This window comes from Chrysemys picta, chromosome 3 (assembly GCF_011386835.1).
Source record: "Chrysemys picta bellii isolate R12L10 chromosome 3, ASM1138683v2, whole genome shotgun sequence".
NCBI lineage: Eukaryota > Metazoa > Chordata > Testudines > Emydidae > Chrysemys > Chrysemys picta.
This window is the reverse complement of record NC_088793.1, coordinates 205,415,083-205,440,194: the sequence shown is the minus strand read 5'-3', so window position 1 is coordinate 205,440,194 and position 25,112 is coordinate 205,415,083. Positions and strand designations below refer to the sequence as shown.

The 25,112-nt window shown below is 43.7% G+C and overlaps 1 long non-coding RNA gene across 1 annotated transcript in view; it reads left to right on the top strand.

Moving 5' to 3' along the window:
• The window catches only part of LOC135982578 (uncharacterized), a 53,432-nt gene extending 28,634 nt beyond the window's left edge, over nucleotides 1-24,798 (top strand). The window contains exon 4 of the long non-coding RNA XR_010599991.1: nucleotides 19,878-24,798. This is a non-coding gene — a long non-coding RNA (uncharacterized LOC135982578). The remainder of the gene's footprint in view (nucleotides 1-19,877) is intronic.
• The last annotated feature ends 314 nt before the right edge of the window (nucleotides 24,799-25,112 follow it).

Here is a 25,112-nt window from a genome sequence, read left to right as displayed (position 1 = left end):
CGTGCAATGACATGCCTAGGAATCCCATGGAACTCATTGTCCTGCCGTGCTGGAGAGTTCAGGTGGAACCTTGTGATTTTCCCTTCCAAATTCCAATGAAGGCAGAGTGCATTGCAGAGCAAACATGCGAGGGGTGAAGCCCTAGCCTCTTTGAAGTCAACGGCAGAACTCCCATTGACTTCAATGGGGCCAAAATTTTACTCTGCCGAACGTTTTCTCTGAATGTTTCTTATCCTGCTATCCCCACAACCACTTTCTGTTTCACGTCAACAACAACAACAACATGGGCTTTTATAGCTGAGTGAATTTGCTACACTCCCTGCTGGTTAGAAGAACTTAAATACAAAGGCTGTGATCCTGCAATGAGCTCCTGCAGGATATATCTACGCTGCCATAAAAAAACCCGCGGCAACCACATCTCAGAACCTGGGGCAATTGATTCGGACTCATGGGGCTCAAAATCACAGTGTCGCCATCCAGGCTTGGGCGGGAGCCTGGGCTTTCAGATCCCGTGAGCGCGAATCAGTGGACCTGAGTCTTTTATTGGAGTGTAGACATGCCCTAAGTGACTTTCCCAAGGTCAGACAGGAAGCCTCTGGCAGGGCAGGATTGAACTCATCTAGCACCTTAACCCTTGGGCAAAACATCCTCTCTGTTACCCACTGATTCTTCGTTCATTTCACACAAGCTGCCAGAATCGGGATCACTGGTGCATTTTATATTCCTTTCCCTTTAGTGATTTTGTCTCCCTATTCATTTTCACTTGTGTGTGTGGCGGAGGGGTGAGTTATTTGCTTCTTTTTTCTCCTCCACCCACCAATACAAACATTTTCTCTGGCCCTCCCCCTCCAAACAGATCAAGAACACCTTGATTCATGGAAAGCTGATGCATTATGTGAGGATAATTTTGCTGTCTGTGCTTCCTCCCTACTTAGCTATCGCTCAGGCTGTGTTGTGATGCGTTCTGTGGAAAGCATTCAAATCATTATTAGCACAAGCCGGCAAAGCAAACACTGTTTGAACTTTGACCCACACTGCTACCACTGCTGAATGCATCCCATCGTTTCAGAAGGTGTAGATCTTTCTGTTTCGTCTAACTGTAGCTGGAAAGGGGTATTGGCTGATTATCGATTATTTGAATTAAATAGGCTCCATTGTGCTGTGTGCTGCACGTAGACACTGCAAGAAACAGCCCCCGCTCCCAAGGCCTTTCGATCTTCAGTAGAGAAGAGTGGTGTTCTAATTGCAATATTGCACACTGGGAAGTCACGTGCAGAGAGATTAAGTGACTTGCCCAAGGTCATGCAGGAAGCCTGTAGTAAACCTGGGAGTGGAACCCAGATTTCTTGAGTTCCATTCACCTTCTGACTCTGCACTACTCTGCTGAGCTGGGCCGAACTGGGATACCCTGGAAGATTTTTGCAGCTGCGACTCTCTCTAGGTCTGTCTACACTGCAATGGAAGCCCAGGGTTAGTAACAAACCCTGAGTTTGTTAACCCCAGGTTAGGAATTGTGGAACCCTGGGTCCCAACCTGGGGCTTCACATCTACACTGTATTATGCCGGCCTGAGTCCAACCACCCTATCCCCGTCTTCCTAGTGCCCTCCCAAAAATGTGGCCACTCTCGCCCTTTGTTCATAGTGCAGTGTGAGAAAACTGACTATCCACCAAACTTGACTGTCCAGAGGACAAAGAAAGTTGGCTCGTGGGATTGTGGGATACTTTTGGAGGACTCCCAGAGCATGAGGCCAGTCAGGCTGTGTTTACACTGCAAAGCAATAGGGTCCCAGCTTGACTTAGGCTTGGACCCTCCAGCCCTATGGGGTTCTGGGACCATGGGTCCGAGCCCTGGGTTCTTGCAATTTGTGTAGACAGAAGGGAAGTTGGGCTTGAGACCGAGTTTGAACCTTGGGCTTCCATTGCAGTGTAGGACATACCTTCTCATTCTTGGCTGTACAGTGCCTGACACCCTGGCGGCCTGATCGCTGCTGGAGCTGCCAAGGGCTACTGTCAGGTAAACATCAGAACAAACAATGTGACTCAAACTATGCTTGAGGAGGTATTGCAAGGAGAAGGGAACAATAGTTCAGGAAACCAGGCCATCGGTCACTACGTGTGCTTACTAGGAGCACCTCTTTTCACTACCGTTTGTTGTTCCGCACCAAAACTTATTCTCTGCACTACGCTTGAGCATGTGGATTCAACTCCAGAGGGCTTGGGAAAGAGAAGGGGAGAAGAGACATTTCTTCCTCCCCCTGTCTGGGAAGTGGACTGCAAGAACAGACTCGGTACCCTCTTTCTGTCCTGTCCACCCTCTTTGCTGGGTAGGAGTAGCAGATGGATGTGCCTCATAGCTTGCTTCCCAGAGCCTAGCGCTGTGATGTAAGAGGGATGAGGATCCTGCCGGGGCTCGTGGCACACTGCCACCTCTTTGCACAGGCACTACCCCCTTTGGGCAGATTTCATGGCTCTCCCAGGAGGATGGCACAGACAGGATTTGCCTCTAAGAAAGAAAGAAGAGCACCTTTCCTTGCACTCTCTAGGACATAACTTGTAGGAGTTACCAACTCCTGCTTCCGGGTGTAAGCTGCTCTCCAGCTGTGGAAAAACGTGTCCCCAGTGGGGTATATTGCACAGACAGGTGGACTGGGGAGACTTTGTGCCTTCCTTTGAGGCACCTGCCCCAATCAGAGAGAGGATAATGGATTAGACAGACCGTAGCTCTGGATAACGATCAATCGTTCTGGTCCAAAAAAAGGGAGAAAAAATATGACATTGCCTCCCTCTCTTCTTCAAAATTTTGACATGGGAAAATTTTGAATATCTGAAAAAGGCTGTCCGGGCTCCATAGCCGATCTGAAACAGGATAAAATTTCAGATTGGCATGAAAGTTTCATTAGCATTTCCCCAGATTATTATTCTTGTATTTATTTATTGTATTTTGAAATTTCCTTGAAATTTGAAAAAAATAAAATAAAAATCAGAGCAGTTCTGGTCAGTGGGTGAGAAATCGGTCATCTTTATTCAGAATGCAGATCTATAGTAAGAAAAAAAAGATATTCTGGAAGCAGCTAACGACATACAATTTGTGATGGGACTGAGCCACTGGGCAAAATTCCAGACAATTCCACTGACTTCCATAGGATATGAAAGCAGGCACCAGGGCCCAGGTTTTTAGGTACTGCTCCTCTCAGCACTGCAAGGCCTAAGTGAGTTATATGGCTAAGTCTCATTTTTAAAAGTGACTTAGGCACTTAGCAATCTAAGTGTCACTGAAAGTCAATAGGACTCAGGGAGCCTAAGTCACTTTTGAAAAATGAGACTTAGGTGTCTAAACCACATAGGCCTTGCAAAGCTAAGCAAAGCAATGCCTAAATACCTTTAAAAATCTGGGTCCAGACGTATCCCTTTGACCTGGGGCAGTGCTGGCTTTCAGAAATGGTTGCCACTGATCCACCGTCATTGTGTGATGGGGCATTGGTTTAAATGTTTATCCCCTTTGTAAGTCATTCTTCCTCAGGAGAGGAGACCCATTTTTTGTTTTCCCGTCTCCACAGCATCAGTGAGACTAGTGAGGAAATCTGGGTGAACGCTTAGTGGAAAGGAATTTTTAGATGAATTTCGTTTTCCTTTGTTTGTGAATTATGCAAAAGGACTTTGATTTTTGCAGATTTGGGGTCACTTTCCAAAGGGCCAAAGTCATTTTTGAAAATGGGATTTAGGTGCCTTTGAAAATTTTACCCTTGATCTTTATTCAGAGCTGTCTGCTTAACATTTTATGCAAATGTATTCCATCCTCTAGCTTGTTCTCCAACTCTTCTGTTTGACAATGTGCTAGTGGTTATTCCTGATAAGTGATTATTTGCCAAGGTCTTGTGCTATTGTGTCTCTTCCTGGACTGAAACTTTTATAAACAGGAGAAAGGAAATCAAAGGCATATTCAAGAAAGTCACATGTATATTTCTAGCACAGCCTTTGGGCAAACACTATCTCTCAGACTTTCCCTTTTGGAACCCATTCTTGTCCCATTAAAAATCATTCATACAAATATTCATGAAAAGCAAATATAAAACTCCGGCCACACCACTGATGCAGAGTTCCTTTTTTCAAATGGACATGCAGGGGTACTTTCTTGAGCATTTAATTTTTTGCCTTTGCCTGTGATCATGTGTGTGTGATAAGTAGAGCAGGTTGGAAAAAAAGGGGAGAAAAACTGTGAATTTTAAGGAAAATTTTCCAGATTTGTGTTGACATTTTGAGCAGCTCTATCACTGATGGAAAAACATGGGAAATTTTCATGGAAGTCTCATTGACATCTCTTCCTCCCCCCCCCCCCACTTTTCTTTTGTGAATTTCAAAATTTGAAATTTCATCAACATTTTGAAATGTTACCAGCTCTAGGAATAAGACTTTGATCTCTGGCTAGCTCTCAGATATCAACATTTATATAACTGCCTCTTCTTGAGTCTTATAGCTCAGCTCTACTGTATAAAGGAGGGGTGACAACTGGATAGTTTGCAACTTCTGTATGTTGTTGTAGTGGGGCGACTGGCCCACTCCGCTAGGCAGGGGTTAAAAGCAGCCAAGCTAGGCGGACTGGGGAAACAGCCACAGCTGTGGCCAGCTCAGTCAGGGCCCAGCTGGCCCTCATAAGAGGGCTGTGGGCCAGGACTCGGAGCTGAGGAGTCTCACTTTAGCCCTGGAGTGGGAAGAGTTAGGGGCCTGAGAGCAAGGGTACCTCCCCCAGAGCAGTGCTGGGGAAGGGCAAAGGGAGCTGGGAAGCTCCAGCCTGGTAAACCCCCAGGCTGCGGGCCTTTTTGAAGGCCTACGAAGAGGTACTGGGGCTACAGAGGTGTAGCCTGGGGATAGGCAAAGGCAGTAGGTCCTACCCCCTTGCCAATGATAAGTGGCCATTACAGACTGTTGTCTGCCCCAGTGGAGCGAGGGGCTAGATGAGGACTGGCAGTAGCCACTGAGGCAAGATGGGGATAGAGGGTTGGGGGTTCCCCTGGGAGGGGAGACCCAGAGTAAGGGGGTACTGCTGGGGGCAGACCCCTGAGGAAAGGGGCATTGGGGTCCAGGAGAAACACGGGGCCTGACGCATGTGAGACACCCGCCAGCCGGGGGTGCTCCGAAGGCTGAAAAGAGCTAATTCCCAAAATGACCAGCAGGAGGCGCCACAACAGTGAATCTCGACTTCGCTACAGTTGTATAACCCACCAGGCTAAATTATTGCTTTCAGTGTGATGTCTCCCAGCTTTCCTCCTGCTTCTTTACTGAACTGACTGTCCTGGGACGTATAATTTCGTGGTGTTGTGATAGGAGTTTTACCTGCATTTGCCCTTTGTTGTTCTCTACTTGGTAAGAACACAAATTAGAATTTATTTGAATTGGGAGGGGGGAGGTAAAAAGGCAAATTATTAATTAACTTCATCATAAAGGAGGAGTGGGGGGTTAAACTTGGGCCGGACTCAGGTTTCTCAATAAGCCCTTGTATTTTAGTAGCATCGAGGAGTTGCAGTAACCCCAGAACAGTGGCTTTTGGGGAAAGTCTTAACTTATGTTGGCCTGAAACTACAGAATAATAGTTCAGTTTGCAATCTGCTACAGACAGGTGGACATTTTCTTATCACCAGCCACACCCACGAGCTTGGACTTCAGACTCGAGAGGCAGCAGGGGGATAGCGCCTCGTGCCATCACTCAGTCTCCGAGCAGGTCTGTTACAGGCGCTCAGGGAACCAGGTATATTCTCCAAGGATGAGAACCTGTCCGGATGGTGATAAGGACGAGGCAGTCAACCAGAGAAGACAGCAGGGGAGCAAAAAGAGTCCATACTATTCTTTTCACTCACTCTAGGAGGTAGATTGGGCTCTTGTCTCAGCAAAATTTGGGATTAAAAAGGAGCAACTTTACCCCCCCGCCCCAGATCATGGGTTGAGATCTGGTGCAGAGCGCTGCTTTTGCTCTAGAGATACTCCCCACTGGGTGGGGAGTGTGTGGTGATGGGTGGGGGATTATTAAAGCATCGGCCCTGCCCCCGCTCACTGGCTGGGCGTGTGTGTGTGTGTGTGTGTGTGTGTGTGAAGTAGCTGCATTTTTACCCTCTTGGGACCCGAGGGGGGAGTAACTGCGACCGAGCGTGTAAATCACATCTCTTTCCCAGGGCAGAGCAGTGAAGCACTGGCTAGGTCTCCGCGTATGTCTACACCGCAAACAACTGCCCCTCGGGGCAGCGAGTCACCGAGTCCGGGTCAGCTGATTCGGGCTGGAGCCTGGGGGGTCACAGTCGGAAGGCCGTGTAGTTGTAGCTGGGTTGGATATTGCAGAGACAAGGTGGGTGAGGCAATATATTTTATTGGCTTTTATCTTTTAATATCTTTTCATAAAGGATATTACCGTACCCACGTTGTCGCTCGAATAGTCACAAGGCTACAGGTTTTATCAATGGTGGTTTTTCCAGGCCGCCCTTTCCAGAACATCAGTTTTGCACCTGCTGTTTTACCCTTGCAAGGCTGGGGAGTTCAATCAGGTGAGGATGCAAAAGGCAGGATTGAGACATTAAACTTCCTGATTAGCAGGTGGCGATAATATTTGTACTCGCATATCGGGAAATTATACATCTGAATTCTAAATCTGGACACAGGAAGTGCGATATATACACACACACAGGAACGGATTTTCAAGAGCTCCGCTCCTGTTTAGGCACTTCAACAAAGAACCAGATTTTCGAATGTGTTCATCTCCCATTGAAAATAAAGGGCACTGCAGAAATTCTGGCCCATAAGTAGAGTTGGTTGGTTCCCACAAGAAATTTTGACATTTGTTTTCTTTGTCCTAAATTGGCAAGAAAAAGTCAAAATATTAAAAATGTTCATAGGATGAAAAGTTCCCAAATATTTTGAATCAGAAATGTCCACAAAATTCATCACTTTTGATTGAAACAAAATGCATCAGCGCTTGAATAATGATGTCAGTTTGAACCAAAACATCTGGTTTGGACTGGACCCTTTGAAGCAATACATTTAATTTGGATCAGCATTTCAACACAAAAAGGTTTCATTTCTAAATGCCACTTGGCAAAATGTTTCGATTTTCCCAACATTGGCATTTTTCAGTGGCAAACCTGGATTGGAACAAAACCACATTTTCCGATCATCAAGATTTTTGTTAAAAAATTTTCAGCCAGCTCTACCCATAAGAATGATTATCCTAGTTATTGTTATGTATGGGGGCGGGAGGAATAGCTCAGTGGTTTGAGCATTGGCCTGCTAAACCCAGGGTTGTGAATTCAATCCTTGAGGAGGCCATTTAGGGATCTGGGGCAAAAATCTGTCAGGGATGGTCCTTGGTCCTGCTGTGAAGGCAGGGGACTAGACTCAGGCTACGTTCTCACTACGGGGGGGGGGGGGGGGTCGATTTAGATACGCAAATTCAGCTACGCGAATAGAGTAGCTGAATTCAACGTATCGGAGCCGACTTACTCCGCTGCGAGGACGGCGGCAAATCTACCTCCGCGGCTCCCCCGTCAACGGCGTTTACTCCTACCTCAGCTTATGGAGTAGAAGTGTCGATTCGGGGATTGATTGTCGCGTCCCGACGAGACGTGATAATTCGATCCCCGAGAGATCGATTTCTACCCGCCGATTCAGGCGGGTAGTGCAGACCTGCTCTTAATGACCTTTCAAGGTCCCTTCTAGTTCTATGAGACAGGTCTCTGAGGCGAGTGCTGGTGCCTGGAGCCGCCGCTGGGTATATCTCCATATTAAATACTTACACCAACTCCAGTAAGGAGAGACAGCTTCCAGACAGTGCTTGAGCCCCCAAACCATCAAGCAAACATGATAAATGCTGTTCTTCTGGCCTAGAGACTTAACAGACTGGTCCTATTCTGAGCTTTACCACTTGCCTGCTGAGTGATGCTGGGCAAGTCACTTCCCCTTTCTGTGCCTTAGTTTTCCCATTTGTAAAAATGGGGATAAAGATACTGACCTGCCTGCAAAATGCTTGAGATCTACTGGTGGAAGGTGCTCTATAAGGGCTAGCTAGGTCTTGCAATCCATAATTACATGAGGGTAATTCCACTGGTATCAAAAGAATTCTGAATTTACACTGGCATAACTGATAAGTATTTTGGCACCCCAAATTTCCTTCTCTCACTGTGTAGGTTGTTGGTTTTGTTAGGTTTATGAGTCTCTGTTTGCTCCATTGTGGAAAAGAGAAAACAGTATCAGAGACTGTCTAGAATAGATTTGTTTAATTATCACGCTGATTGGTTGGCCTACATTTATTTCCCACAAATGGATTAAGTCAATTGCAGAGCAATACATTCAATGCCTTTCCATTTTCAGAAGTAAAAGGCCTATTTATGGGGTGCGGTAACAGCTGTATGTGCAATGTACTATGCAACTGTCCAGGGGTGCAATCTGGTTTCATATTGTAACTGCAGGGCTTTCTTTGGGCTCGATGGCACCTTTCTGCACAGCCCTGACCAAGAGGTGGTGTGTAAGCCACCCAGTCCCACGAGTAGCCCCAGTGCCTCCTGCATTCACCCCAGGGGAGCAGTAATGTGCTCTAAATTTATGTCAAGCAGCAGATTACGACACCAGCGAGGATGGGATGAGGAGCCAAGGTTCCATTTCCCTCCCCTCTTTGTCCTGCTCGAGGGCATAGAGTAAGCATGCACCCTGCGGCTGCTTACCCCAATGCACCTGGATCCAAAGTCCTGGTAACCCACACAGAGAGTAAGGGTGAGTGCTTGCTAAATTTCATCTCCCAGATTTGTAGATGGCCTAAGATCTGGGAATATCTTCACAGAGGCTGAGCATCTCCATGGGCCTCCATATATCTCACTGCAGCATGGGTGCCTCAAAAGTCATGTTATTCAGTGCCCTGCCAGAACCCAGTCCCACTAGAAATCACAGTCACAAAGGGGAAGTTACTGTTGCTTCAACCAGCAGTAAAATCGGGATAGAATTCTGCTCTAAAATCCACCTGGACCTTAGAGGACATACCAGACAGAGCCGCTATCCACCAGCTATCCCCCCCTCCAGCTTATTCCCAGCTCTGGCCTCCAACCAGACAGGCAGAGGACCATTTGCAGCACCTGGGCTCTAGGGAAGAGAATACAGAAGAACCATAGATCTTGCCTATTCTTTGCTGGTTTGGACCTTAATATGCCTCATTTTGAGTAGAGCTGGAGGAAATATTTGGCCACAACTTTTTTTGGCCAAAAATGCTGATTCGGTGACACTGAAACAAAAAAGTGAATTTTTGCAGGTTTCGCTGAATTGTTCATGTCAAATTCCCCCTCCCCCCCCAAAAAAAATTCAGAAAAAGTTTAAACATTTTATTTTGACATTTTCTAAATGAAATGTTTTGATTTTTTTGCAAAAAGAACAGGAGTACTTGTGGCACCTTAGAGACTAACACATTTATTAGAACATAAGCTTTCGTGGGCTACAGCCCACTTCTTCGGATGCATATATATGATGATGATATATGCATCTGAAGAAGCGGGCTGTAGCCCACGAAAGCTTATGCTCTAATAAATGTGTTAGTCTCTAAGGTGCCACAAGTACTCCTGTTCTTTTTGCGGATACAGACTAACACGGCTGCTACTCTGAAACCTTTGATTTTTTTTGGTTTCCAAAGGACTTTTCAGTTAGAAGCTTCCCTAATTTATTACCCCCCAAAAACTTAAAGGCATGACAGCCAAATGAAACGTCATTGTAGGTCAAACAAAACATTTTGTTGGACCTCAGATGAAATTTTTATTTGACTGAAAATTTGCTTTGAATTGCTGAAAATTTTAAACAAATTTGTTTTTGATTTGACCGGAAACTTTTTTTCTATTTTTCAGACTTGCCAGCGACCCAAAAAATCTGCTCTTTGCACAGCTACAGTTCTGAGTTCTGTGCACGTTGCAGCAAGCAGTAGTAGGTGACTCACTGATTTTAAAAACTGATTGGGCCCAATTCTGATTCCATTATGCCGAGTAGTACCTTACTCCATGAGTGAGCCCATGCAGTCAATTGAGGAGTAAGGCACTACTTAGAGTGAGTAAAAAGCAGAATCTGCCCCACTGTACATAGGCATTTAGGTCTTTTTAGATTTAATCCAGAAGAAATTATTTGCCTTGCTTTGGAGAACATTATTTAAACTACATGTACAGTCCTGTCATGACCATTATACAAAATATTTTATCGACTGCATTAAAAAAAGAAATAGAGTACATATTGTTCTAGGCTGGAATTTTCAGTTAGGTACCCAACTTGCATTGAACTTCGTTCCTAACTCCCTTATTCCCCCCTTTGAAAATTTCAAGGCTAATTAGGTGACAAATTTCCTTCTTCATGCAGTATGCCATAGCCAGATATAATACCATGTGCATTTTGCATTGCATTCAGGGAGAGGTAGATCACTTCTGTTTGCACTGTGTTTAGCTATTATCAATATTTATATAGTAATTCAGAGGCTAATAAATGAATCAAATTCAGCTCTAAAATGCATCAAATTGCCTAATTTTTTAGTGCTTTACATCAGAAACAGAAATGACTCCTGCAGTGAGTGTTGGGAGTCATTGGAGCAACAGCATCCTCATTACCTGAATTATTTTCCCAACAATAAACCTTCCTTTTAGGCTGCCTCCACCTCTGTGTGAGGTGCACAGTCAAGCTGATTACAGCGATGAAGGAGGGGAGATATTTAAGTAGGGTATTTTGTATGAGTTTTTGTTTCTAGTTCATAGCCTTGCTCCCTGTTTCTAGGCTGAAGGGTAAATGATCGGCCCTAAAAATCCACCTACAGCCTGGTGAATTTATCTAGGACTCAGTTTAGATTAATAGATTTTTAAGGCTAGAAGAGACCATTAGACCATCTAGTCTGGCCTCCTGTATAAGAGATTCACCCAGTTACCCCTGTATTTAACCCAATAACTTGTGTTTGAATAAAGCATCTATTCCTTTCTTCTGGCGGGCATCTAGTCTTGATCTGAAGACGTTAAGAGATGGAGAACCCACTACTTCCCCTGGTAGTTTGTTCCAATGGTTCATCATCCTCAGTGTTAAACACGAGTGCTTTATTTCTAGGTGTGGAAGGATTAGATTTCTATTGGTAAATGTTGATTTCACCATACACACGCAAACTGACAAAAATATATTTCCATCGACAGTAATTGAAATGTACAAAGTAAGAAAAATGCTGCTTGAGAACTGATTAGAGATTCATGTAAGGATATTTACTTTGTATATTTGGACATGTGATGTTGACAATATGTGTTTTAGCAGTTTAAATTTTGAATGGCAGTGTCTACTTTCAATAATTATTGGCTGATCTTCCTATTGTCTACCTCCCATAATTTCCCACAACTATGAAAATTTAAATTGATAAAAGAAAAAAAAATGCTTAAACGCCATATTTTTGTGCCACTGGGATCATTTAAATGGATAAAAATTGCTTAAAAATAAACATCAATATAATCTGTCGAAATAATAAAACATAAAAGTGGAATTCTGCCAACCCTACTTATTGCTAATGTGAATTTTTCTGGCTTTAAGTTCCAGCCATGGGTTCTTGGTATGTCTTTCTCTGCTGGAATAAGAGCCCTTTAGTACCCAATATTTTCTCTTCGTGAAGGTACTTGTATACCAAAAATCAAGTCACCCATCATCAAGGCATATTCCTTTTGACAAGCTAAACAGATTGAACGTCTTCTGTCTCTGACTGCCAGGCATTCTCTCCAGCCCTCACATCATTTTTGTGGCTCTTCTCTTAACCCTCTCCAATTTTTCAACACCATTTAAAAAAAGACACACACCAGAACTGGATGCAACGATCCTGTATCGGTCTACCTGAGGCTTTTAGGGCCTGATCCAAAGCCCACCGAAGTCAATAAGGATTCTTTCCATTGACTGCAATGGGTTCTGGATCCGACCCATAGGAGGCAGCTGCACCACCTCCGTGAGAGCAGGAGGAGACAGCCTGCCTCAGAGAAGCAGGATTCCACCTGCTGCACCCGATCAGCTGGAGCAGTATTGCCTCCCCTGTGTGAGTGGCCAATGTGGCAGGAGGAGGGACATGACCTCACTTCCTTCCTGCCGTTCTCTGCCCTCTTCGTGGTGTCTTGTGCCCCAGAGCATTGTGGAAGGGGAAAAGTCCTATGTTTAGGAGTGTGCCGATGGTCAAAGGGGGTCAGGCTCCGAGCTCCATCCCAGCCCTGTGAGGTGATAAATCCGAGTGCACTGCTCTCCTTGTTTTGTTTTCTCCCTGCCTGGCAGAACTCTCTGTCCTGTTCATCATGTAACAGCTGATTGTCCTTATTTGGTTTGGATGCCTCCCATGACCTGACTTTTAAATCCCAGGAATTGTCTGGGTATTTTTTTAATTAAAAGTAAATAAATACGTAAATAAACACACGCCTGTTTACAGAGCCTCTCATATTCAGGGCCAAATCCTGGCCCATCTTTGCTTGGCAGTACGGGACACGGAAGCACAGGTCCAACATGTCCCTACCTCTTGCAGCAGTGCATAAAGATTGTGCACCAGGGATTCAGAGAAGGGTGAGGTTTCAGTCGGTACGTCTCCACTGCTTTGTAAGCCTGGGTCTGAAGGATCTGGGCTTGTGGACTCTGTGTTTCCAAGTCTGCGGTTGAGTGCCACACTGCATCGTAAACCTGAGTTTACAATTGCTGGACCTGGGTCTGAGCTGTGCTAACGTGTCTATGCTGCACTGGGCAGATCTTCTGACTCAGGTTCATGGCTTGACCTGCGTCCACACTGCAAAGAGCCCACAATGTCTACCCAGCTATTTTTAGCACCATACTGCAAGTCTTGTGAGGCCAAGTCTGTTGACGTGGGCTCTGAGACGTGCTGCCACTACTGTGTAGATGTACCCAGTGAGGCCTGTGCTTCCCTGAGTCGTGTGGTTCTACATCCCCCCCATATGCCACACTGAGGCAAAATGCCACCAATTAGTCCTTAAAGATCTGAGTGCTGCCATGATATTTTCCATCTATTTTAAAAAGAAAACAATATTCATTATAACCCAAATGAAAGGACTCTCTCTAGCACCCATTCCAATATAGCTGCCTGCTGCCCCAAAGTTAAAATTGACAGTAATGCAACTGATGCTTGAGCTGGAACAATCGTCTTGTGGTTAAGGCGCTACCTTGGGACTCCCGAGATCGGTGAATTTTTGTTTCAAAGAGCCGGAAATGGAACGTTTTGATAACGTCGAAACAAAACATCCATTTTTCATTTTGAAATGACTTTGCAAAACGATTTTTTTATAGTAAGACTATTTAAAAAAAATGTTAAGATGTCAAAATTGGAAGAAAATATTTCAAATTGCTCTCAATGAAACATTTTGACCAACCAGAAATGGATTCGCCCCACCCCCCTGGAATTTTGTTTCATGGGAAATTTTTGAATTTTTTGCCTTTGCTCTCTTTTGAAGAGAAAAAACATTAAAAATGGCAGAATTTCCCACAACATGGAAAGCCCAATTCCCACCCACCTCTAACAGGAATATCTTGGCTACTCTCAGATGCCTTGGTGTCAAGAATATATTGGGAGACAGATTCTCAGGTCTAGATGACTTCACATAAAATTGTCAAAAGCACCTAAGTCCCATTGTAAGTGTAATGGGATGTAGGTTCCTAAATCACTTAGGTGCTTTTGAAAATGTTTACCTCAAAAAGCTTTAGATGCCATCAACTGACCTTTAAAATCCAGAGAGTTCTTTGACTGGTAGGTTTGAAATGACTTTCCTCTTTGATCTAAAGGAACGTGGCATAACAAGCGATGAACTCCTCATACACCACTACTTTGGGTGTACAAGGAATGTGGACACAGGCTCTCCATGTGTCATTAACAAAGCTAGAATAATGAGTTTGGCTGCCTGAAATCCTTTGAGCACAGTCATAGTGTCCCCAGTGCCAAGAGAGCATTTTAGTTTTTTTTAAGGTAAAAACGAGAGGAACAAAACTTCTCCCTTGCTATGGGAGAAGTAGCACTGAAATCTATCTGTACCTTGCTATGCCAGCAGTCTCACTGAGATCAGTACTTGAGCAGTAACATATCGCCTAGCAGCAAGAGTAACGGTGGCTGAACTGGGCCGAAAGAGCTTGTGGATTGTTTAATCACTCCTTAGTTTTGCTCTTATTTTACTTACTTTCTCTAACTGCAGACACACAGAGGAAGAAGTCACATGTGCCTATGAAGACTGAGTGGAACCTGGTAATAGGCTTCAAATACGTTAAGAGCTGTTATAAAGAGGACAGTGAGCAATTGTCCTCCATGTCCACTGAAGGTAGGACGAGAATCTTAATCTGCAGCCAGGGAGATTTAGGTTAGATATTAGGAAAAACTTTCTAACTGTAAGGGTAGTTGAGACTGGAATAGGCTTCCAAGGGAGATTGTGGAATCTCCATCATTAGAGGTTTTTAGGGACAGGCTGGACAAGCACCTGTCAGGGATAGTCTAGGTTTATTTGGTCCTGCCTCACCCACAATGGGCTGGACTTGGTGACTTCTCCAGGGCTCTTCCAACCCGACATTTCCATGATTCAGTGTAGCACTCAAATATGGTTATGTCAAATCTGAACTGAAAATAGCAGCCGAGGAAAATGCTACCTTCTGTACATGCTGTTTATGTGGAAAAAGCCATATTGCTGTGTACACATGCTTTATTATTTATTATTATTATTTATTTGTATTACTGAAGCATGTAGGGGCCCTAGTTGTGAACCAGGACCCCATTGTGCTAGGCGCTGTACAAACCCAGAACAAAAAGAGATGGGGGGAGGGATAGCTCAGTGGTTTGAGCATCAGCCTGCTAAACCCAGGGTAGTGAGCTCAATCCTTGAAGGGGCCATTTAGGGATCTGGGGCAAAAACCTGTCTGGGGATAGAACTATAGACTATCAGCATTGGAAGGGACCTCAGGAGGTCATCTAGTCCAAGCCCCTGCTTTAAATGCACTGCAAATACTATTTTAATTGCATCTGCTATCAAAAGAACACATCCCTTTATTATTTGTTTTCTCACATTGGTTTAGTGGTCTTGTCATTTCTTAAGCATTTTGGTAGCTAATATAATAATTTTTTTTTGTCATCTGCAGAGACAGTAGAATGCCTTGAGTATAGCAGGTTAAAAATTTCATGAAATGTCCAAATTTTAAATTTTTCAGTCAACATTTCAAATTCGGATTGAAAAATGTGTTGACATTTTTGCAAATTTCTTTCTGCGCCACATTTTTGGAGCAGATCTAGTCTTGGGAAAGATGACAATGAAGTTTTGATTGAGTCAGCGTAAAAGACCAATGCCCAGATCCGCAAAGGTATTTAGGTGTATAACTCCCATTGATTTCAATTAAGTACATAAACACTTTTGGGGATCTTGGTGAAGTACCTAGAAGTTTCAGTGCGATTCTTATTTAGGCTATCCCAAATCATGTTTGCATAGCACCTTGATTAAAGCCTGGAGACCTACCTACTCTTTTGGGCTGCTCAGCTGGGGTTTTCCATACAAAACTGCAATGGATACCTGCATCTTATTTGCTAAGGGCTTGTCTTCACTACCCGCCTGGATTGGCGGGTAGAAATCGATCTCTCGGGGATCGAATTATCGTGTCTCGTCGGGACGCGACAATCGATCCCTGAATCGACGCGCGTACTCCGCCAGCCCAGGTAGGAGTAAGCGCTGTCGACGGGGGAGCCGCGGCAGTCGATTTGCCGCCGTCCTCACAGTGGGGTAAGTCGGATCGGATAGGTCGAATTCAGCTAGCTGAATTTGCATATCTTAAATCAATTCCGCCCCCCCAGTGTAGACCTAGCCTTGCAGAACTGCCCACATGGGCCTCTGTTGTTAGGATGTCAGAGAAGAAAAACTGACCATGATCTCATTTTAAAATCTCCTTTAGTCTCACACACCAGAGCTTGAGTGGACAACCCAACCTAAATTGTTCTGCAACTATGCACTCAAATAAAAAAACAAAGGGCCTAATTCTCATTTACCCCAAGTCCTTTTACACCACTCTGGCAATGTAAAGAAGCCTTCCAGTGGGTGAGAGTCTAAAAGGAGACTTAGTGTGAATGAGAATCTGGCCCTGAATTCATTTCAATTGTGTCTCTTCACTGCGTTTGTCCTTTTGTGTCCACTGGCTGTGTATATTCTAGTGAATGAGCTTACTGGCAGGAATAGCTGTGGAAACAACAGATCTTAAGCTCAGAAATCAGGAATTTTAACTTTGTAAATGGGAAGGTTTTTTTTAATGAGAAACCTGTGCCTAAGTGTTACATTCATTCAATCGGGGAGGAGGAACAAGATCATTTGGCCGGTGAGGCCAATCAAACTGAACCAACACTGCTCCAATTCTGAATTTCAGAAACCAGGTACTCAAAAACACAGCTAGCAAACAAATGGCACAATCTTGCCCTGACTTGGCTGACAGACTAAGGACAGCCCAGAAAGTAAGGAGAGGTGTGGATCTGCAGAACCCTGTGAGGAGCACCGAGACACATTTTGTTTCCAGGAGTGTAGCCTCTGCACAAATGCTGCTGCTGCTAGCCCCGCCTTGTCTCTGACCTTCCTTGCTCTCTTTATTATTCATTATTATTTATAATTTGTATTACAGTAGCAGTAAGAGGTTCAGGACTGCATTGTGCTAGGTGCTGTACAAAACACATCCTCAGGCTCAGTCCCAGTCACAGAGAACTTACAGTCTAAACAGACGTAGCAAAGTGGGGGGAACCTAGGGTGACCAGACAGTAAATGTGAAAAATGGGGAGAGGGGGTGGGGGGTAATAGGAGCCTATATAAGAAAAAGACTCAAAAAATCGGGACTGTCCCTATAAAATCAGTCACTCTAGGGAAACCGTCACAAAGAAGTGAAATGATTTACCCACCATTACCTAGCAGGTCAGTGGGAGAAGGGGAAAATACAACGCAGATCTCCTGATTCCCAGCCCAGTGCTCCATCCACTAAACCGCCTTTCCTCTCCACATTGAGTAGGTTGCTCTGTGTGTCGCCCCGGGGAATAAGAACGGAGCAGGCCCTGGGCTTTCCTGAGTGCCGGGGCTGGAATTCTGCCTAGCTCTTCAGCACACTAAGAAAAAACATGAAGCTCCTTGTGTCTTCCCCCACACACATGTAGGAGTCGGGAAGAATCTGGCCTTCAGTGAACAATTCTGAACAAGGAATACACTCCAGAAAATTGCAGGCTCTTTGCTGACAAACCAAGAATAGAAAAAGAGGCAAAATTCATCCCAATAAGTTATTTGCTAGGGATTATTTGCTGAACTCTAAAATGCATGTGTGTATGTGCACCCCCCACCCCCCAGAGCAGTAAGTGGCAGTTGCTAGCAAGTACACAGAGTTATATTCAGATATTTATTTGTATATCTCCCTGTTCCTGGGTCCCAAGGCAAAACTAGAGATTGGCAATATTTGTTTGCTATCATTTGGAATTAGGGAACGTCACATTTTCTTTTGTCTCAGAGAGAGTATAAAAGAGACCATTAGTTCTGGATAAATAGGATCATAACCACAGCTTGTGTAAATCAGCACAGCAATATTGGGGGCAGTAGAGCTACCCCCATTTTGCACCAGTTGAGGATTTGGCCCATCAATGCAATATTTAGAAAAGGAAATGCACGCTCAATTGAAAAGGAAAAAAATAGATTAAAAAAAAAGTTGAAGCCAGGTGAAATGAAATCTACAGCCTACAGAGAGAGCACATGCGGGCAATGAAACCGGGAGCTATGAGTCAATGCGTTCATTAGTACCTGGTTATGACTGCAACTGACCTGATGGCAAATATGAAATATCAAAGCGCTTGTCAGCACTCCTGAATGGGACAAAGAAAAGGCACATTAATGATTAACTCTGCTAAAAGCTCAGGCTTTTGTATTCCCATGGTGCTTGGACTATCTCGCTGCCATGTGACATGCTTGGGCCATTTTCTAGCAGATTGGGGAAAGCTAGTGAGCAAACACAGGTGCTTTAGAGTCAGCAGTGCTGTCAGGGACAACCACAAACACCACCAGCTATGCCTGGCCAAATTAGCTCCTGTGTTTGCCTCCATTTTTGCTTCCTGGAGATCTTACTTTCTAAGTCCAATGTCTTTTGCTCTCGTCTTCAACTATTCACACGCAGCGTTTAAAAGAAAATAAAAGGAACACACAGACAGTCTCTTCTTTGAAACAGCAACAGCATTTGGTGATCAAATGCAAAGACCCAAGTAAACTAATTAAAACGGCTCAGGTCTTTAACTCCAAAAACAAAACCATTTTTCTCAAGTAGAATTATTTCGGTGAGCCTAGCCAAACAGAGCGCCAGCACCGAAAACATGTGCAAGATGGAAGCCTGCTACAATCGCTCCTTTGGTCTTGATGGCATTTCATAATACACCCAAAATAGGAAATAATCTCAAAAGGGCTTATCTGGATTCTTCCAAACCTGACAAGGACATTAGGATGCTTTTTCTTTTCTTTCTTTCTTTCTTTTGCTGTCACTTACTGTAAGTTACACGGGGCTATATTGCTGTACAGTGTGACCTCTCTGGCACTGTAGTTCAGAGTCAAGGTCCCTCTAGTGGTATTATTTGTTTTAATTTATTCCTTCCATAGCACAAATCAGACAGACTTTCTTTTCCTGTTCAAATATTTATATATGTGTATTATTGCACTGTGCTTAAACACATTGCAGCAATAAAGAACAGACTATCAGCGTGAGATGATAAAGGTGCTTTGAGTCAACATCAGAAAATGAAATAAAGTTATAAAAAGTGGGCTTGGGACGGTATAACTGTCTACAAATAGTCACTGTATCAGCCCGTTGATATTCAAGCAATTAACGACAAAAAGAAACAAATTGTATCCAAGCTGTGCTATTGAATTTAAATAACGCGTTCTCTTCAACCTTTGAAGGAGGGAATAAACCAGGGGGCTTGCAGCCATTCAGTTTTGTACACTGGCCTAGACTTTGTGCTTGCGTCAACCAGTTAACTCAAGGAAGATGGGCTAAAATAATTCACTGGGACCTATTGCGTCTTCTGATGTTGCACAGACAATGGCAAGTCGGCTCAGCTCTGGCACTTAACAGTTCTGCTCTACAGATCTTACCTTTATTTAGGCCAGAATTCTCTCTGTGACTCTCTCAGGAACTCAGCTGGGTACTGGGGAGCTCTGAGAAGAGGAGTTCTCACTATCTAGCTATGGGGCAGCAGTCTAATGGCTGGAATAACCTCTGTAGCTCTACCACCCCCTCTCCTTGAGGTGAAAGAATGGAGGATCTGCATAGCAGTGAATCTCTGGCACAACCCCACTGAGCAGAGTCCTGCACGCCCCCTTCTCTTGAGTCTACTCTCCCGTGGGGCCTCATCCAAAAACCATTAAGTCAATGGAAAAATTCCTTTTGACTTCAATGGGCGTTGGATCAGGGCCTCACTAAGTGGAAGCACACTGCAAAGGGCTGTCCACGCCAAGGTAAGTGGGATCTGGACTTCCCCATTGTCATGTAACACTTCCAGTTTTGTTGAGTGTTCTCCGAATTGCATAGGGAGTAGCTGAAGCTCGTGAGTATAACTGGGAGGGGTGGGGGGGGGATGAACACAGGAAGGAACCTGCCTACCAAATGAAGCACCTAATATTAGCTAGTAAGAGACTGGATGTGATGGACCAGTAATCTGGCTCATCGCATGGTCCGAGGAGTGATTTAGGGTGAGGTCCATTGTGGAGAAAATAGATTTTCATCATGGACTAACATCATAACAAGTGCATCCAACATGGGCTAGCATAGCAATAGGTAGCATCAGCATTAGCAGGCTCGTGGTGTGTCTCAGACGCATTTGCTCATAACTCTCTTCTATTTTTCAAAGGTTCCCTCCTCCCATTCTCCAGAAGCCCAGCTGCCCTGTCAACGACAGCCATTTTGCAACGCTCCAATTACAATGACTCTGGTCCAGATCCTGAGAAGTGCCGAGCACCTGTCACTCACACTGATGTCAACGGGTCAAATCCTAAAGACCTTACTTGGTTCTTACTCGGAGGCCTCACTCATGCAAAAGCCCCGGTGATTTCAATGGGTTTTGAACTGATTAAAAACTCCTCCTCCTCCTGGGATCCATAGATCCCTCAGTCCTGCTTGGAAAGGTACTCATCCACCTCCGCAGCTTTCCCTGACCTCATGGGGGCTTTCTGTGGGGATGATGACCAGCACAGTGGGTGAGCCAAGGGAGAAGCCAACAGCCATGGTCCAGAATTAGGGGAAAATCATGGTTTTGGCCCCACATTGGCCCTCAGGCAATTTAAAGTACAAGACAAACAGCTAGAGGCACTTTTGAAAACCAGGTCACTTATTCATGTGCATAAATAAGGACTCAGGAGTAGACCTGGTTGAAATTTTGTCACTGAAGCATTTTTCAGTGAGCAATAGCTTTTCAACCAAAATAACATTTCCCCCCCCCCCCCCCCAGCAAATTTTCCTTTAGGGAAGAAATTTTCTATTTTTTCAAGGAAAAATGTTAACTGACATTTTATTATTGTTATTATACTGAAGCCATCTGCAGACACAGTTTTCAGGGAACCACCCGTCTCTTAGGAATAGGCCGATATGGCTAAATCTGAAAAGGTCGTGTAAATAAGTCAATACGGCAATGAATGTACCACAGCGTAGCGACTTCTTGACAATGAGAGTAATATGACTGGTGAGATTATCATTAATTTTTCTCGGATAGTAGCATTTTGCTATTAAAATACATCAGTGTATTATTTATTTATTCTACTGCTACTACTACTGGAGAGGCCTAGAGGCCCCAACTGAGATCAGGGCTCCATGGTACTAGGTGCTACACATGCCCATAATGAGGGACTGTGCCTGGACGTGGGCTCGTGTGTAGGAGCAAGCCGCTCTGGTTTAACCTAAGGAGTGAATTTAAACTGTACCCCACTTTTTGTAACTCTCATTTCAGTTTAAAGCAGGTGTCAGCTACACTGAAATAAACCACATGTAAGCAGAAATGAGTGCGTCCACATGGGTTTGAATTTAAACTAAACCAGTCTACATTCACACCTTAGGTTAAACTGATGGAACTTTCCTTTGTAGGCAAGAGAGACAAGAGGTGGGAGCAGAAACACAGGCACAAAGACGTGAAGGGTCTTGCCCAAGGCTCTGCTACATGTCAGTAGCAGAGGTAGGAACAGAACACAGGTCTGCTGTATGCTATGCCAGCGCCCTGTTGTCTGGGCTCTATTGTCTCTTTGGCCTTGTCTACACTACGGGGGTAAGTCGACCTAAGTTACACAACTCCAACTAGGTGAATAACATAGCTGGAGTTGACATAGCTTAGGTCGATTTACTGTGGTGTCTACACCATGCTGGGTCGATGGGAGACACTCTCCCGTTGACTTACCTTATGCTTCTTGTTCCAGTGGAGTACCGAGTCAATGGGAGAGCAATCTGCGGTCAATTTAGCGGGTCTTCACTAGACCCGCTAAATCGACCCCCGGTGCATCGATCGCTGCAGTGTTGATCCCCGGGAAGTGTAGACATGCCTTTTGTCTCTACTAAAGTATTTTAATAGAAATGTTCTAGGGGCCTGACATGTGAAATATTTGAAGGTACAAAATGGGAAGACAATTTCAATCATATACAAGGACTCCACAAATGCTGAAAAGAACAGAGGCTCAGAACCAGCGCCTAGCTTTTGAATGAAGGACAATGGCTACAGCTGCAGTGTAGTTCACTTCGGGGAAAAATTAAAATCTGTGTATTTAGCAAGATTATGCTTGAATCAGTACCAATTTATTTTGCCAGACTGAGCGGCAGCCAATTCTCTCCCATGCGATGATGGATAAATATCATTAAATAGGAAGAGATGGAGGAGACTGATGCCCTTGTATTAGCAGGAACTAACATCACAAATCGTGCTGGAGAATGAAAGGACAAAATTGGAGAGATTTGGATGTAAATCATCCAAATGAGACAGATTAAGTACGAGGGATAAGAGAATGAACTCCAGAAAGTGAAAGTCTAGAAAGAATAAGATACCGCTCTAGTGATATTTACCAAGAGTGTTAGAAACTATGATACTTAAAGAACTTGGCAAAACTCTGCCTACATCTGCATAAGCCGTTAACAAATGTCCCAGGACTCATGGTGTATTACACTTTACGGACCATGGAAAGGCATCTGTGTAGCCTATGCATTTATAATATGGTATTCTAAGCCCTTGGGGCCTGATCCGAAGCCCATTGAAATCCATGAGAGTCCTTTCATGGACATCCGTGGGTTATGGATCAGACACTTGGTGAGGAAAATCAGGAACAATCAAGTCAATGACAAACCGCCTAGTGACATCAATGGAACAGGATTGGGCCCTACCTGCTGAACTAGTCGTTCAGGTCTGCTCCAACGCGAAACTGCCGAACTTGATTTAATATGCAAACTAGATACCATTAATTTGGGCTTGAATAGAGACTGGGAGTGGCTGGGTTATTACACAAATTGTTATTTCCCCATGTTAAGTATCCTCAAACCTTTTTGTCAACTGTCTGAAACGGGCCATCTCGATTATCACTACAAAAGTTTTTTTTCTCCTGCTGATAAACAGCCCAGCTTAATTAATTAGCCTCTTAGCGTTGGTATAGCTACTTCCACCTTTTCATGTTCTGTATGTGTATAGTATCGGGGGTAGCCGTGTTAGTCTGTATCTACAAAAACAACAAGGAGTCTGGTGGCACCTTAAAGACTAACAGATTTATTTGGGCATAAGCTTTCGTGGGTAAAAACCTCACTTCTTCGGATGCACGAAAGCTTATGCCCAAATAAATCTGTTAGCCTTTAAGGTGCCACCAGACTCCTTGTTGTTTTTGTATGTGTACAGATCTTCTTACTATATGTTCCAGTCTATGCATCTGATGAAGTGGGTTTTAGCCCATGAAAGCTTATGCTCAAATAAATTTGTTAGTTTCTAAGGTGCCACAAGTACTCCTACTATCCACAGAGGTGGTCTTCACTGTGGATTCTGCTCCTCAGCTCTACTACATTCTTGAAAGCTCTATTTTATTTCTTCTCCTTGTTCTCTATTATAGCAGGAAACACAGAAATTATCAGACCCTTGGTCCATCCATTCTCGCAGCCTGTTTCTGACAATGGGCTGTATCAGCAGCATCAGAGAAAGGTGAACAAAACATCTATAGTGGACAATTATGGATCAAGTTGCTCATAGAGCAGTTAGAGATCAATTTATACACTGAAGCAGGAGTATTTATATCTAGAGCTGGTTGGGAAATGTTTTTTTCCCCCATGGAAAAGGTCACCCAAAATGACAATTTTTGTTTTTTTCATAAAATATTTTCTTCAAAATGTGTCACATTTTCCTGACCCTCTCCCACTGCAATTTGAAAACCAAAAATAGTTTCTGTATCCAGTTGATAAAAACCTAAAAACCCCTCAGTTTTTGGTTGCTGAAAAGCAAACTTTTTCAGTGTTTGGGTTTTTAGTTTTTCAATGAAAACCTGACAGTTTTCTACAAAAACAATATTTTTTTTGGTGAAAAATTCCATTTTGTTGAAAAAGCCTGTTTTTGTCAAAAAATGTTTGAACAACTCTAAATGTCCCTTATTTTCTAAAATTATATCCAGTCTAATGTAGTTATAGGTGTTCTATTATTCATAGAAGTGTCTGACTCTTTATGAATCTTACTAAGCGCTTGGCTTCATTGATACCTTGTGAAAATGAATTCCACATCTTATGTAATAAAAGCATTTCCTTTTATCTGTTTTACACATGCGGCCTTTCAGTTTCATCTAATGTTCGCTTGTTCTTCTATTCAGAGAGTGTGACAGGAATTAACAGGTGAGCCTGCACTCTGATACCAATTAGTTCTCTCAGAGAAAGCTGTAATTACAGATAATTAGCTAATCAGGCTGGTGGTCTGGGTGAGCTAATGATAGACATTTGAATATCACAACATTTTGTCCAAAGACAAAATATTTCAGCCAAAATCAGAAATATATTGATTTGGAAATGCTGACAGAGTAGCTCATGGGAGTTGTAATTTGGGTATTTATGCTATCATTCTCCTCTAACAACCAGGCTCCCTGGTTGGACTACATCTCCCATGATGCACCACTTTCACCCCTATTGGAGATGGAAGGCAGTGCTTCATGGGAGTCCTTGACGATGGTGCATCATGGGATAACCTGACTTTATTAACCAGACAGGGTAATATCTATTAGATGAGTATTATTGATTTTATAATATTTTTGTTGCTCTTCATTCTAGTTCTTATGCATCCTAGTAGCCTGTTTTCTCTTTTGACCAGCACTACATACCGAGCCAAGTTTCGGTGAGTTATCCACAGGGATGCCCTGATCTTTTTCTCAGGTGGTTACAATTAATTTAGCACCCAGAAACGTATATGTATTGTTCAAATGTGTGGCACTTTGGATTTGTCAATATAATTTCATCCACTATCATGTTGTCCAGTCACATAGCTTTAACTACCTCTGAAGTTCTTCAGTCTTCTCTTGTCTAGAGTAACCTAAAAAAATATTTTCTACAATTTTTTTCCGTCTTAGTGTTCATTAACTTTCCCAGGTCACTAATGGCTATATTAAACAGCACCAGTACCAAACCTTGCAGTACCCTACTATTAATCTTTTGCCATGTTGTAAACTGACAATTTACTCCTGTACTTCACTGTCTTGCTAGTTTCTGATCCATGACCGTATCTTACCTCTCACTCCATGGCCACCTAAGTCCAGATCCTCAAAGATATTTAGTATCAGAAGGGTACCGTGTTAGTCTGAATCTGTAAAAAGCAACAGAGGGTCCTGTGGCACCTTTAAGACTAACAGTCTGTTAGTCTTAAAGGTGCCACAGGACCCTCTGTTGCTTTTTCCAAAGGTATTTAGGTGTCTATTCCCATTGATTTTGGTACTTTTGAGGATCTGGTCCTTACTTTCCTATGTAACCTCTTGTGATGGACTTTGGGTGGAAATTTTGATGGGAGCTGGTGGCCAAACTCCTTTATGGTGCTTTAGAAATCCCACCTTTTGTCAAAGATTTTTTTTGAAAGTCCTAATAAGCTAGGTCAACATGTTCTCCT